This window comes from Sparus aurata, chromosome 5 (genome assembly GCF_900880675.1).
Source record: "Sparus aurata chromosome 5, fSpaAur1.1, whole genome shotgun sequence".
Classification (NCBI taxonomy): Eukaryota; Metazoa; Chordata; class Actinopteri; order Spariformes; family Sparidae; genus Sparus; species Sparus aurata.
This window is the reverse complement of record NC_044191.1, coordinates 20967695-20984456: the sequence shown is the minus strand read 5'-3', so window position 1 is coordinate 20984456 and position 16762 is coordinate 20967695. Positions and strand designations below refer to the sequence as shown.

The 16762-nt window shown below is 41.6% G+C and overlaps 1 protein-coding gene and 1 long non-coding RNA gene across 3 annotated transcripts in view; both read left to right on the top strand.

Annotated features, from left to right (window-relative positions):
* Nucleotides 1-16762, top strand: part of znrf3 (zinc and ring finger 3) — a 138984-nt gene that overhangs the window by 55238 nt on the left and 66984 nt on the right. The window lies entirely within an intron of this gene.
* Nucleotides 13196-15225, top strand: LOC115581451 (uncharacterized). The gene is made up of 2 exons (XR_003984040.1): nt 13196-13716; nt 14846-15225. It is a non-coding gene; the product is annotated as an uncharacterized LOC115581451 (long non-coding RNA).

Genomic DNA, 16762 nt, shown 5'->3' with positions numbered 1-16762 from the left:
AAATAGTATTAAATGTTCTGGCTTGAATCCTGACAATGTGTGTTTTCTGGCTTGAAAGCATCCAAATTAAATATATTTACATATTGGCATAAGACATTGAGTATTGGCAGCTTCGGTCGGTGTCAGCAGCGTGGACTGGATATCATACAGTGCACTCCACAGTGTTCTCTCTTAATTATAACCTTACGCACCAACAATATTATTAGATTGCAGCACGTTTCGGCTCTGGCACTCGTGCTGTAATTAAGAACAAAACAACTGTGCGTGTTTCATTAGAGGATGCCGTCAACCTACCATGGTTGTTTGTCTTAGCAAAGACCCGGTTTCTACAGCGAAGGCATGGCATGCAGGGTAAACAGTTTGCGCTCACTGGGGCGGGGTACTGGTGTAAACGGTGGGTGGACAATACGAGGGTGAGAGGGGTCACACCCTGGGACAGCAACCAGCTGTGGGGGGCGACTGGCCGACATGTTTGCCTACACCTCCTCCCCGCATCTCGTCCCTACCCACGATCCACTGGGGTGTTTGTTTGGCCTGGAGCCTTCCCACACCCTCCAACTCCATATCTTCCCCTGCCACTTTTTTTTTCTTCTTGTTGTCGGTGTGATTGTTTTGCCAGTGTTTCACCCTCATATCATGATCTAATTTTCTTTACCTACTTTTATTCCTCTATTTCAGTATAAATGTTAAAGGTGCACTGTGTAGTTATGGGAGAGACATCTTCATCAGAAGAGAAAGATCTTCATCGAATGAACTAAATAAACAAACTCACTTTGTTTTCACGACTGAATAAACTTAATAAACAGAATGATACAACAACCTGTTTTACTTTATATATATTTGGCGGACCCTGCCACCTTTGTGGCTTCAAACAGTGTTCTGGGGACCTTATTTTCCTCCGAGAACAGCTTTTTTATATACTCATGCCAAAAATACATATTCCTCTGCAGCCACGCAAAAGCAGCATTGTTGACTCGCTGCAGAGTCATCCCATGATCCTGCAACAGGTCACTCTGCTCTTTGACATCCGTCCACCAGTTACTCTCCAATCAGTCAGTACTCTATCTGAGTGTGTGCGAGTGCAAGCATGCGTGTGCAAGCCAATTCCCAGATAAGGTATCCAGCACTTTGCATGCACGTTTTCTGTGTGAGCCGGTTGTAAAATGGATGATAGAAAAACACCAACGGTTCTTAGCGGAGCATAAATCTCCTATGTCTTTGATGCATCCCAAATTCTTTTCATTAATCCATCCATCAAACAGTTTCTGCACCAAATGGCTTTTTCCACCTTTGACTGAGAGACATCATGGGTAATAAACAACTAAGCAAAATACATCTTTCAATGTAAATTAACCAAAATCCAACCAGTGGGACAGTGCTTGTTGTCTGTCCTCTCTGTAATTGTCTTAGGGTCTCTGCAAACACTTTGTTTGCCCAGATAAGCCATGCTTTGTCCGAACAGAGAGCTGACATAGCGCTCTTTTTGTCTGACGGACCACATTTGCGCTCACTGCACTGGCAGACTCACAACAACAACAGTATTTGCCAGCGACAACACTGTAATGTTCAGATACAGAAAGGCAAGACCGTGCAGCGGCCTTGTGATAATCTGTTGATGCCGTTGTGCTCACTTCATGTCATACTGGACTTCAGTGTCTGAATATATGTAGTGAGATCAGAAAAGTCATAATGAAGTGCACAGAGCAATCTTCATATTTGTCTGTTTAGCCTCAGCATGCATGTCTTAACGTGGACATCTGATCTGATGCAACCCGCAGAAAGAAGACATCTGTTCCCAAACTGATGAAACCCACAATAATCTTCTATTCATCATGACCTGGGGCTTTCTGCATGACTGTCACTTCCTCTTTCATTAGTGCGAGCCACATTCAGATATGTGTGGTGCAAACATCCTGCAGCAAGAGTTTTTGCTATGAAACAATATATATACCTGCGCATCTCTTCTACTTGTCATCTGGTTGAAGTTTGACATGTGCTGCCCACGCAGAAGTCATGTGTTCTACTGCCCTCTGCTGTCTGTAGCAGCAGATTTCACATAAAAAACAGTTAAGCTGTTTTTAGTGTAAAGTTTTTCATGAGAGCGGTTTTGTCTCTGCAGTTATTTATGCTCTTTGTCAAATGTTTTTTTTTTTTTTTTTTTGAAAAGCAACTTTTATCTATTAAGTTTTGGAGAGGAAATTCAATATTTACAATATTAATGAGGTAATAATACAAACTCAAACAAGCTGCTTTCAGAGTAAAAATAAGGTCCCAGATCACTGTTTGAAGTAAGAAGGGTGGCAGGGTCCGCCACATATAAACAGATAAACAGTATGAAACTCTGTTTGTCCTTTAAGGTCAGTTTGTTTATTCAGTTTTATCAGTCATGCAAACAAAAAGAGTCTGTTTATTTAGTTTGTTTAGGAATAAAATTCTCTCAATGAAGATCTTTCTCTTTTGCTCTTCCCCAAAACTTTATACTACACCTTTAATAGCCCACTAATAGTCTTGTTTAAAATCTAGAATATATGTTTATGTAAAAACAAATGTACTAAAAAAAACAAAAGAATTGCACAAAAGTTCAAACAAATTCCAATGTTGTCAGTTAGTTTCACATGCAACCAGGTGAAATTGAGAAATGTTACACGATCAGCAGCTTATGTCTGCCTCACAGTGGTGAACTGAAGAACAACTTCTCAAAATCCACTGTAGTGACTCCACCGTATCTTACCTGTCATCCCAAATCTGCATATATCATTACAGTTGGACACAAGATGATGTTAATTTAGTAGTAATACGCATGACTTCTTATGAGGTTCGAATTAAGTGAAATGCAAAAAGATCAGGCTGCCGATCTGCGCGGTGTACTACATCCATCCTGTTATATTTTCTCTCAGGTCTAAGGGAGTTAAAGACACCTGTGCGTCATATGCAGTGATACATACTGATACAACAGCTTCACTTTTGTTTACCCAAAACATCTAACAGTGCAATTTCTCTAAGACCAATAAAACATATTATTACCTGAGACTACCAGCTTCAGCAGTACCACAGATATATTTTATTTTAGATCAAACGGCTTCTGAGAAACAGCCCACAGCAACACAAAACGTACAGACTTAAAACATACAAGGAGCAAGTTTTTACTGGTTATGAAACATTCTCAATTTAATACAGATGTTCTTGACCAATATTCTTGATGCCTATCACCGGGTTGGATTCCCGCTTATCTCTGTCGGATAAGTCATCAATAAAATTATTTCTTATAGCTGAGTACTGAGGATGAATGTGAGGGGTCTCACACCCCGGGGTAGGACCCTGCTCAGTAGTGTGGTGTCACGTCACAGTTTATTTTGTTTCACCATCATATTAAAAAAGAACTAACATTAAAAACCTTGGTGGAGAAACAACAGTGTTGACATTATGTCAAAGGTGTTTATGCGTTGTGTTGTGGAGATGTCTCCTGAAGTTAGCATGCTAACCAGCTAGCCCTGGCCCAAGACCTCAGTTGGTCCTGGAGGCTGTGTTCAGTCCAAGTTCGGTGTCCAGCCATGTCGACTCTCATGTCAGGCGAACAAATCCAGTTGAGCTGGGTCCAGTTACCCAGTTATGTCTGGGTTCAGAATCACAGTTAAGTCTAATTCAATGAGCGGGTTCTTCTTAAAAAAGATCAGATTCTCGGGGGAAATTTAATTTGTGTCTACCGGGCGAGTTTGAACTGAAGTCCCTTTGATGTCTCCTTTAACTGGGCCCTGTGCTGTTGTGTGTGTTTGTGTGTGTGTGTGTGTGTGTGTGTGAGTCTATGAGCATGTGTGTGTGAGTGCACCCAATGCCACAGAATCAGCAGAAAACAAAATAAGTCTCCCAGACATCGAAGGGACTCAAGGGGGGGGAGATTATCTGTTTAGAGCCATGGTGAACCACGTTTCACATTTTGCCCTGACTGGTTCTCCAGTCATCCTTCACTTCAACCCTCCCCATCCTTACATCTCTACTGCCGCCCAACCACTGGGTGGCATATGTGGCAAATTGTTTGTACTATGTCAGCATGTCCTCTCACGCAAACCAGAGATCCCTCCTGGAAGAGAAGCATGTGTGATGTGCAGACTGGCTTTTCATTTTGGGATTTAGATGTTTAGGTTTTTGGTGCTCTGACACATTGCTCCCTCCAGAAGCAATCAAACGAGAGGCTTGGGGATATGTAGAAACAGTCGATGAGAAGGGGAGTTAATTGGGGAGAAAGGTGAGGCGAGTACACAGAAGACATGATGAAGATGAGAACGAGTGGGTGAAAGTATTATGAAGGAAATGACAATTAGTGGGAAAGAGATATTATCAGTGTGAAAGTACATTTTTCAAACAAGGAAGAGTTTAAAGTAAGACCAAAAAAATGCTATGCTAAAAAGTTATATTAATATGTATACAAGTAGTAAGTGATAATTTAAAAGAAAATAATAAACAGCCTGTTTACATACAAATAAAAGCACTAAGTAAATCGTTTAATCGTACAACAGAGGCTCACAAAAGTGAGTTTTTATTTCTTTAATATGTTTTTATGTATTTGAATACATTCAGTAGAAAATGATTTAATTATTAATTGAGTAATATGTGACATACTGTACTCTTTGATACTAAGAAAAAGAAGGATGAATTTATTTTTTGTGTAGCTTATAAATTTTGATACAAATCTTGTACAATGTAGCTTCGACAGTTAAAGACTGTGACGTAGAAGTTACCAAACCAGAAAACATACTCCCCAGAAACTATTATGATTACACACACACACACACATTGTCCTGAGGGGTCGTCATCTATCTCCTGTTTCCAGTCTTGTTTCCTCATCCACTTTCCTGTCATGTCGCCATGAGGCAAACCTCGCTCACTCTCCTCCTCTTTGATCACTGATGAGGACATTAGCCACTCTCCTTTTTTTTCTTAGTGATGTATTGTGTTTCCATTTTTACAGTGAATATGACCTACATATTGTTTTTACCGCTTTCATTAGTGTGTGTGTGTGTGTGTGTGTGTGTGTGTGTGTGTGTGTGTGGTGTGTGTGTGTGCGTATGTGTGTGTGTGAGCACAGATTCCATCCATCCATCCATCCAGTCCTTTGAGAACATGTTCACGCCTGTGTGAGTGTATTAACATCATATCCCCCCCTATCCTCCTCACTTCTCAGAACAGATTATGAGCACTGAAGCTGACTGAAACGACTTTGAATTCTCCAAAGCCCCTAACCCCTGGGAACATACCTGTTCCTGCAAGCCTCAAACGGTACAGGTGCCTCATTTCAAAAGACTCCTCTCTTTCTCTCCCTCACCCCTTTTTGCTCGCTCGTTTTCTCTTCCTCCCCCCCGCATGGCTGCAACTTTACCCCTCTCGACTGAACCAGGGGCCTATTGAAATACCTTCCCCTGGTCTAGTCTGAACTTCAAAGTTGACTTTCACCCTCGAGCCAGATCCGAGGGGGGCGGTCCGACCGGTAAAGGGCCCAGCCCCTGAATAGTTAGGACTTCAAAGCCTGCAACATTTAGTTATGAGCTGTTTGAGAATTGGAGAACATTTTTAAAGAAGCAGGTGACTGATGCTATCGTTGGTCCACTGCCAGGCTGATACTGTGATTATAATTGTCTGACCAAAACTTGGTCAATCTTGCAACAGAAACGTGCAAACTTTATGGTTTTGCAGTATGATAAATATGATTCATTATAGATTGCAAAACTTTGACCATAAAACTATGTTACTCATGGTCAACCTACTAGCTTTTTGTCACATCCAATGGTCTTTATCAGTATACAACTATACATTTAGCATGGCTTGCTTTTTATTTTATTATTTTATTTAGACTCCTCGCATCATAAACAACTTGTAAATATGTGGTGTAATTAATGTTCTGATTTAAAGGGGCTCTGTGTAACAGTTTGTAGCAATATACAGGTATTATTCACCTTTTTATTGGCCATATGTGAGCAGATTGTAACATGTAAAATACGACCTTCCCTGTCTCTCTTCAGCTGCCTGTACGAGTCTGTGGACAACTTGTTGAAGCTGCTTAATGATGCTGGATTGTGAGTTTCATAGTGAATGTTTCCACAGTCTAAAGGATGTGCCTCGTCTCGGTGCCTCTTTCTGCTCTGCTAGTCGCCAGAGTTAACTTAGAAATGGATTCTGCTGACATAAACTAAAGACATCAACTACCGTCCAGCAAAGCACATGTTCCACAGGGGCCCTTTAAAGCAAGTATATGCAACTTTAACTGCACAACAACCATTATATTCATTAATAGCAATAATGAGGATAATGTTTCATGCTGTTAACAGTACGAAGAAGAGCCATAATATCAGTGAACTGACACAGTACTGTCTGCTATTTAGAAAAACCTCGCTATAGTTTGCTATGTTAGCTTGCACTGGGTATGGCTGTCCCAGCTCCTGCATGTATTTAAGAAAAGCAATAGCACCTTTTTTGTTTCCCTATTAATTCAACTTGTTATCCGTAGCAAAGAGGATGTGTTATTTATTCTTTCAAAAATGATGTATTCTTGCTTTGGGTGAAGCTATTTAATTTCTGCTTAACTGCGGCCACCGTCGCCTCTTGAGTATTTCCCTACACCTCCATCCTTTCTTGAGTTGCCTTAAACACATCATGGTGAGGAGAACTTACGAAGCTTAGCTGTTGTGTCACAGAGGCACAAGCAGAGAAAACAAACCGAGACAAAGATGTAAGTTACTCAGCTTAATCTGGAAGAGGATTGCTGGCCTTCACAACCTACTGATCGTAACAGACCAAGTAAGGCTGCAGCAGAATGTACCCTGACTGTATTGAACTGAGCCGGGTTGCATTATGGTTTCACATTCAACTCGTAATAAATAATAAATAAATGAATAAATAATAAAAGATGGCACTATTTCTTCTTCCAAAATTGACATAGTCTATTTCTTGCCACTTGGGGGCAGCAGAAACATGTTGTCACCACAACATTGACATATTACTTTTAAAGTCAATAAGTCAATATCCTGACCTTTTTATCAAATTGTATCACATTTAGAGGTGGTCGTTTGTTTGTTCGTTCGTTTGTTCAGTTTCGTTTCTGGAACAACAACGTTTAGCGGTGAATCATGTAATGCACAGTTCTCAGCTCCTCGTTCTCAAACGAGCGTGCTAACGGTAAACATAACACTTTAGTTCAAGGCAAATACAAAGCTGCAACTTCATGATTATGCGTGCATTTAAACAACACAACGGTTAACAGCTAAAGCCTGCAAGCCCAAAACGAGTGACTGACTGACACGAAAGATGAGCTACGAATGAAATGAAATGTTTTTTTTCATGGAAACGGTTGCTATGCTTTCCTTTTTCTCATTGGCTTAAATTCACCAACAGTGTCCTAGACTCAGCATACAATTGGCTGACTCTCAGTCCTCCTCGCCACTCTGATAACTGTGTTAACTTAGTGTCACATCATCATGAAAACTCATTTGTTTGGAAAGGCACTCCATAAATCACTATATCATTATTATTATTATTATTATTATTATTATTATTATTATTATTATCATTATTATTATTATTATTATTATTAATATTATTATCAGTGGACTCTCCAGCATTCCTCCCTCAGTGCTTTATTTTCCCCCTCTGTCCTCTCAATTTATGATTTATAGCAGAATATCTCATGAGAGTTTCCCACTGGGGTTTGTGCAGTGACATCATTGTAAACATGCAACATACTCTGAGCCGGCTGGAGTCAATAGTCACCGCCATACTGTGTCATCATGGGGAAAGCATCTCCCATAATTTGGGGGCTGTGGGGCCCCCTAATTGCTTTATGTAATAATATGCTGCAGTGATGCGCTCTTCTGGGAGCCATGAATGTAAATGCTCCCCCTCCTCATCATCTCCTTTCTTCATTAAAACATAACGTCAGCAACATGCCAACAAAGGGGATATTCACAGAGGCTGGGAGCCCGATTGGTACACATAGTACTGCACTGAAGGACTAATCAAACACATTCAAATGTTCTCTTTGGGTATTATTAGTTACCCGTGAACTCGTGTTTATTTCATATTTATTCATTTATTCAGGGGAGTCAATTAAGGACAGACTCTCATTCACAGTGACAAGCTGGGGAGGGGCAGCAGAAACAATAAGTGTCACTGTAGTTATAATGATGTACAGAAATATATTAGAGCAAGTAAGAGTGAAGTAGCTCAAGACTGAACTGGACGGACACGTGAGGGCTTGGTCGTAGTTCACAGAACAACAGATACAGTACATTTGCTGAACAAGGCCGCCATTAAAGCAAGTATTACATTTAGATGTGCCCTAAAAAATGACAAAATGAACCCCAAAATTCAGTTTTAACTTTGGACAGGTGTCTATGAACTTTAGATTTCATACAGTAGATCATCTGCTTGCTACTGCCTCATATAAGATGAGTTCATCTCTGAAAAACTCTACGTCCATGTTGGATAAAATTGGATGAAATGGATGAGAGTATATTACATAAACGCTGCAACACATGATTATTTTCATTATCGGTGTATTTTTCTGTTAACTATTTTCACTATCAAGCTATTTATCTTGTGACATGTAATGAAAATGTGAAATATGCTCATCACAGTTTCCCAGAGCCCAAAGCGACATCCTCAGATTGCTTCTTCTGTCCAAAGACTTTTCGTTTACCATCAGAAATCACAAATAAGTGTTCAGGGCTGCAGCTAAGCAGTAGTTTTAATTATTGATTAATTTGAGAACCGTTGTCTCGATTGGTGCAATTGTTTGGTCTGAAAAGAAAAATCTAAATATAGAGTTAAATGTCCATCACAGTTTCCTTAAGCTCAAGTTTACATCTTCAAATTGCTTCATCTGTCTGACTCACCATTGAAAAAGAACTGGCACTGAGGGGAGCTCATACCTTTGCCAAGCCCCAACGGTCTTCTCTAATTCAATCACTTTTAATCCAATACCAAACTTGATATTCCTGTATCAATCTGAATTTGAAACCACCCATAACTGCCAAACCACAATTGAACCTCATTAGGCCAACATTCTGCTTCAAATTGTACCAGCTGAACAACACCCTATCTGGAAATGTTAAAGGAGGTGAGAAAAGATTTATGGAGCTGTCCCTTTATTCGGATCCAGACCAAAAGTTGATGGGGTCTATTCTGGGTCGTGACCCATCAACTATCCAAGTTTCTTGGAAATCCGTCTGGTGGGTTTTATTAAATCCCGCTTGCAAACAAACCAACGGGTGAAATAAACAAGAAGCTGCAAGTATTAAGAATGCTTACATTATTCAAAGACTCAAACCGCTAAAAACAATTATTTTGAAAAATGCAACAGGTCCTTTCAGTCTTTGTCCATTCTGGGCTACTGTAGATACATTACTTTGAGACATGATGGACTCTATGGAAGAGGACCTGCTCTGTTTGCAGATATAAAAAGGCTCATAACGATAACACAACTATCTTTTTAAGACTATAACACACTCAGGAAAACAGAATAACTGCACTTATTATTTTGCAGCGTTTAAATGTGTAAATCAGCCCACAAATGTTACAAACTAAGCTTGAAAAAGAGCAACACACAGACACTGGGAGAGATGGCACATTCATGCACAGAGCCGAGCCGACCGTCATCTCTCTAAGTCTTCCCCGTCCTCGACACTCTCTCAGCCTAAACAAGAGGACAGCTGATTCTTCTCAGGGTTGGCCTGAGTTTAGACACTGGTGTGGAGAGAGACCGGAGCGTCAGGAGAGGATCCACAGCTGCTGCCGGATCAAAAACCACACATATGAAGGAGTGTGATTTGTCAGGAGGGAAGTGAGAAAATAAGTCACATTTGTGAAATTATGTGATTTTTTCAAGGCCTAAGTGGTCACTAGAGAGTCACCTTAGTGTCTTTAGATAATCCGGAAAGTAAACATGTAATTCAAATAAGTTAAAGGAAACTTAAAAAGTGGAGCCGCAGCTTTAAGGCATGAAAAAAACCTGAGCGACCAGCAGAGGGCAGACTTGCAACAAAAGAGGAGCAAGACCTTCAGTGAGTAATTGGATCACTGTAACTTGTTGCCCTAATGCATTTTGGGGTCCATTAGTAAGCTGATAGTGTAATTTAATTTCGTCATTAAGCTCAGAGGCATTGGGTCTTTTAAGTCTTTTAAGTTCTGTATTTATTCATGATGTGTCTGTATTTCTGGGACAGAAAGTGTCACAAGGCAGATACAGGACATGTGGAGTAGATCAGGATTCATAAAACAGTGACATCCAATGTGATCTGTGAATTATTGTCGTGCTGGAGGCGCTGAAGAACATCTTAAGTTTCAGCTTTGAATTGTTTTCCGCCCCCATTTTTTTCTTTTCTTTTCTTTTCTTTTCTTTTTTTCTTTCTTTTTTTTTTGAGTCCGAACACATGTTGACCATCACGCTTTTTATCAGAGGCGGCTGCATTCTTTGACCTAAAACGTCCTCACAGTTGGTTTTCATAATCAAACTGCCATTCAGCTGACAGCAAGATGAGATCATGTTTTCTGGGGCTTTTCATTGAACATCTATCAGTGCGCAGAGCTCGCCCTTCATTTGAGAGACCAGTTTGGCGGGATCATCGGAAAGAGGCCTTGCCAAAGTGGTATTTTTCACTTACATGCATTGCTGTAAAGAAAAGAGTCAACAGTCAGATTCAACTGAGCGACCGTAGTCAACGCGATACTGTCACCTCGTCTTCCACATTAACAACAGAACAATGCACACACAGTATCATCATCACTCGCGTGGTACTGTGGGCTCTCCTCGTGAATTGTTCAGCCGCTCAAAGATTCAAATCATCTTCGGCTGTAGGAATGAAAAAGATAGTGTGTGCTTATCTATTCTTTCAGCGTTCCTTTCAAGACAGTGTGCTTATTTTGCAGACACATAATGAACAGACCGACACAGTGAAAGAAAAGGCACCAGGCAGAAGATCTTCTCCAGGAACTGGTCAGCTGGGACGTTTCACAATGGACTCTTTTATTCTGAACCCAGAGTGATTGGGGAATAATTGTCTTCTTCTGCAGTAGATGAGAGCAACAGTTCGTTTAAAAAGAGAGCTGTAGGGATCTCCCCGCATATTTTAAAGAGTGGATAATGAAATTGGTGTTTATCAATGAGTCATAAACTTGCTCATGATTATAACTTCTCCTTCCAGCCACTAATTTGACTTTCTGCAGATAGAAATTATGTCAAATTACATTTGTACATTCAGAGGTTTGTAAAATGCCTGAAATGATCTATGATTAGCTTGTCAGGCCGGTCTTGACGACGGCGACCGCTTTGAAGATCAAAGGCCGACCGTTAATTGGAGATCCATTCGTCGAAAAACGGGCGCACAGTTATATGTGTGTATAGTGAATTGCCTTTAATTGCAGTACAACAGCTTGTGAGTGAATACTGAATTTGAAGAGAAGTGATGATTGATTGAGAAAGATTTGATTAAGTATCGAAAGAGATTTAAAGGTGTTTTTTTCTCAATTTGCATGGATGGATGGATGGTGGATGGACAGATGGTGGATGGTGGATGGATGGATGGATAGATGGTGGATGGATAGATGGTGGATGGTGGATGGTGGATGGATGGATGGATGGTGAGTGGATGGATAGATGGTGGATGGTGGATGGATGAATGGTGGGACAAATAACACATCATTATCACAGAATGACAGACACAAGAACACTTTGAGGTGGATAAGAAATAATAAAAACTAAAACAATAGGAATTCATTTAAATCTACTTACAGTCCCTTGAAATATTCTATATATGGTTACTAAAGCCCGGCGTTATAACACATGTGAATAAACAAGCTCAGGGGAAAATAAGGTCCCCAGAACACTGTGTAACGCTACAATGGTGGCGGGGTCCGCCACATATAATCTGTGTTGTCCTTTAAAGTTAGTTCAGTCAAGAAAACTAAGACAGTTTGTTTTAATGTAAAAAATACATAACAAATAATAACAAAGTAGATGAAGAATGACATAACAAGGGTTTAAGGGGGCAGTATGTAGTTTTGAAGATTACATTTAAACTCAGAATTTTAATATTTATAGTAGTAATGAAGGACAATCTCAGAAATACTCTTTTTTTTCCCATAGCTGAATAATCAAGCTTATCTCAGAGAAATAATAAGGTCCCTCAAACACTGTTTGAAGATGGAAAGGTGGCAGGGTCCACCAAATATAAACAGAATGTATGAGACTGTGTTGTCCTTTAGGTCAGATTGTTTATTCAGTCATGATTTGTTTATTTAGTTCAGATCAGTCAATAAAGATGTTTCCCTTCTGATTAAAATGTATTCCCCATAACTACATTGTGCACCTTTAATTATGATAGCCTAATGAAGGCAAGTCAATGGTTTGTGCCTGTTTAGAAAAAATAAATAAATAAATCAGCGTAATGCTGAAATGATTTCAAAGACATCATATGTACGTTCAAGACACTGTTAGTTGAATATTGAATAGTATTTTCCCATTTGGAAAACTGTTCCAACAACAAACAAACAATCAAAACATAAAACCATAAAACAAAAATGTATCTCAGGTGTCAAACTCAAGCACACTGTTCTCTATATTGTAACCTGCAGGTGATCAAACCTTGAATCAGATTGATAAAATATATATATATATATATATTAGCCCGGTTAAATTCTGAGGCGTCCCGAGGAGGGTAGTGTTTGTTTTAAGGTGGTACGACGGAATTGAAGAAAAAAAAAAGGGGGAGAAAAAAAGAAAAACGTGTCAAACTCAGGGAAAAAACGCCACTGGGCGGCTCGGGATCGCAACTGTGACTGAAAACATCGCCTCCTACACAACTTAAACTGAATCAACTCAAACTTTACCGCCTAACATCGACATTTCCCCCCAAACAATACGTGTCCCCCTCCTCCTCCTTCTCCTCCTCCTCCTCTCCTATCTATTTGTCTCGCAGCAGTTCGCGGTGCCTCCTTAACTGAGTGCTGGCACTTCACAGAGAGGGGAGTGCAGAAAGGAGAGGGTCAGAAAGATTGGTGGGTGGGGATAGAGCCCTTTTGGGAGAGAGGGAGAGAGAGAGAAAAAAACTAAAAAAAAAAAAAAAAAAAAAGAAAAAAAGAAAAATCACGTGTTTGGAGATCAAAGTAGATCCGCTTTGTAGAAGGGGAGGAGGAGGAGGAGGAGGAGGAGGGGGTGAGAAAGAAAGAGGGAGAGCGAGAGAGAGAGAGAGAGAGAGAGAGGGGAGCGTTTGCAGGCAGTGTAATTGACAAGGCTTGCAGTGGTGAAATAAACACGCTTCAGCCCAGGCTCAGCTCTTATTGCGCGATTCTGACTCCTCTTTTTTTTGGTTTTGTTTTTTTTTTTTTTTCTTTTGACGCATCGCCCGCCGGAACCTTTGATTTCTCAATTCACCGTCAAACCCCCCGATCAATTAATCCCTGTGAAATTATGTCCCGATCGGCGCAGATCCAGCCGGCAAGATGATGATTTTACCACGGAGAGGCTCAGATCGTGTACCCGACACGGTGGTCCTGGTGATCCTCGCGGTTGCCGCTTCTCTCGGTACCGTATTCGCCAAGGATACCGCCTTTGTGGAAGTGGTTCTGTTCGAGTCCAGTCCCAATGGAGATTATACTACTTACACGACTGGCTTGCAGGGACGCTTCTCCAAAGCAGGAGCCACTATCAGCGCGGAGGGGGAGATCGTTCAAGTACGTGTTGTTTTAAAGTGTCTCTTTCTCTCTGTTCCCCCCCCGTGACAAGCGGCGGCGCCGAGCGACACTACCGGGGGCGCGGGGTGTAATTTTACCAAGCTGCCCTTCTTAAAAACTTTTTTTTTCCACGGGGGGGGGGGGGGGGGCGGTTGACATGAGTTGTATATGTATATGTATGTGTGTGTGTGTGTGTGTGTGCATGCAGCGTGAGGGATGGTACCGAGAGCTTCGCGAGCCTGTGCGGTCACAAGATGGCTCCTATCTTGTGGAATTCATTCACAGGGAAAACATGCTCTTGCAGGTTATTTTGTTGATGTCTGGAGCTCGTTGCGAGTGAGTTTGCCCCCTCTCCACCACCACCACCTTCCTTCACCACCACCCCCCACCTCCTCCTCCTCCTCCTCCCCCCCACCACCACCCCAACACGATTGGTCACCGTGTTCCTCCTAAAGTTTTACAAAAATCCCTCCACGGGTTCCACTAAGAAAAAAAGGAGGAAAAAAAAGTTTGCAAACTTTCACCGAGCGGGTTTTTTTCTTTTCTTTTCTTTTTTTTTTTGTGTTGAGTTATTTCACAAGAGCAGCAGAAGGCTACGAGAGGGTACTGTCTGTGCTGACCGCTCCTCTGTGCCCCAGCTGTGTGTTTTGCGCTCACATGTTCTGCTCGTAAGCGCGAAAAAGTTAGTGTAAATAAGAGGAATGTGTTTGTTTTCATTTGCCCGGACCGACAAAACCCGCACGTCCCGCCGCTCTCCGCGTTGCCCTTGTTACTATGTCGCCGTCATCAACGCATGTTTTCCTTCTGGCCACACTTGTGACTATTTTAAGGGGGGGGGGGGGACACAAAGAAGACTTGAGTAATCGCAGGAGAAGCGTTCACGTTCACACGACTTATTTCCCAAGTGCACTTGGCTGCAGTTGGTTATGCTTGGATCGACCATCCAACTTTGATCGAGTTAGAATTCACTTCACAAAAAAAAAATGAAGCCCTCCCTCTGAAGCCAAAGACTTATCACCCCCTTGCTTCATCTGCTTGTTAGTTAAAGAGTTCAGGGGGTCCAGTCATGCGCCAGAGATGTATTGTTTCTGGCTTCATTTTTTTTTTTTTTTTTTTTTTTATACCCCAGTGTTGGCGTGCATGATGGAGGGGAGGCCCAACAGCTCCTCCAGCTCCTTGTGAATGATTGGAGGCCCACTTGGATGTGATGCAGTCGCTTCTATGGCCTGTGAAGTTTTCATTTGGAGGCATTTCCGGGATCCAAACTGTAGTGTTATGCACATTAGAGGTGCAACTGTGTAGTTCTGGGCTCTGGGGATGAGATAAAACTCCTCACTGATTGAATTTAATGCCAAAAATGAACCGAATAAGCAAGATGACCTTAAAGGAAAAACACATTTTCATACCATTGTACTTTTACTGTTTATGTCTGGCGGACCCTACCACCTTTCTGTCTATCTTATCATTCACTTGTGTCAAAAAATAAATATTTACGAGTTCGTACCATCACGTCATTATTACTGCCAATGTGTTGTTTCTGAATGGGGAATTGTTGTCCAAAACTATGTAGTGTCCCTTTAAAATAGTTTGTGGTGGTGTGGTTAGTTGGGCCACCAAGTCCTGTCCATTGTGATGGTTTGAATACCGCTTCACCATGAAGGGTTGTTTCTGATGTTAAGTTGAATACTGGAATGGCCAGGAGAGGTAATTGAGTTTTTTGTTTTGATTTATCGTCCTAGCTGCTGAAGTGTGACCTCAGACTGAAGAAACGGTTGAGCTCCATGAGATCAATGGTCTGTGGTGGGAGGCCAGGTTTCAATGCAGCATCAGGAGTGGGAGGCAGAGATAGAAGGGGGGGGTTAAAATGCAACAGACACACATTTGAGTTTAATCAAGTTCACCACATTGCGTCTAGTGTGCATCACACGAAAACCCCCAGACTTCAGACAGCGATTCATTTGCACGTTTTTCTTCCTGTCATTGTGCACTTGTGCACTGCATCAGCGCATCAGCTCACATCCACCGCCCTTCCCTCCATCCATCCCATGCCACTCTGCAACAGTGTCTGTATCAGCCTCACAACAGCATCTTTTCAGTGCATGTATGCATTTTTTGTTTTTTTCCTCAGTAAAACTTTGAGAGAAAGATGATATGTGGGGATCAAAGTAGGGAATACTCAGCATAAAAATGGCCCGTCTATACACAGTGATGGCCATTTGGCGCCACTCGGTAACCACACTGAAACGTCGGACCTCAGCTTTACATTGCTGACCACATCTATTTAGGTTTGCTTTCTTTGCTAACATAGCTTCTGACCACTTAGAGGCAGCTTATATTTTGTCAGGCTATAATGAGGGGCAAGTCTGTCCAGCTTGTTTTTTCTTACAGCATATATTCCAGCAAAGATTTATGCAAGTTGAGAGTGACAATGGATGACAGCCATACAACCGGAAGAGTGTAATTTTAACGTGGTATCAAATTCTGCACTTGCACATTCTGTACTTGTGAAATAACATTGCAGCAGCGTGTCGGTGAGTTGCTGCGGTGTTGTAAATGATATAGCCTTACACTGGAATTGGGGTGAAGACAAATATTTAGGTTGTGCATTCAGTTGTCCGCAGCGACCTCTGCAACCTTCGCCCTTGTCTACTTTTTCCCTTTAATGTTCGAGCTGTCTTGTGTTCAGCGAAATAGAGCGCTTGATTTGGTCGGCCTGAGGTTGATGGGGCCTTTCCCGTCCACTCCTCCGCTGTTTGAACAGAGCCCAGAGGGGTTTGCGCTACCTTATGTGTGTTCACTGATGGCCAGACCACAGCAGGTATGGGTTCAGATACAGGGGAAAGGGGGGACTTGGCAACTTTCCTGAGCAAAGACCCAACCACGATCGCCGCTCATGCACTCCCAACTCCCTAAAGCTAACACCCGCTCAGCCCTGCCTGAAGAGTGCGAAAAGTGGCAAATGCTGCCAGGGCCAAAAATAATAAATTAAGTTAATTTGCTTCTCACTCTACACTGAGGGGGGAAACATGACGATGCAGATCTGGCC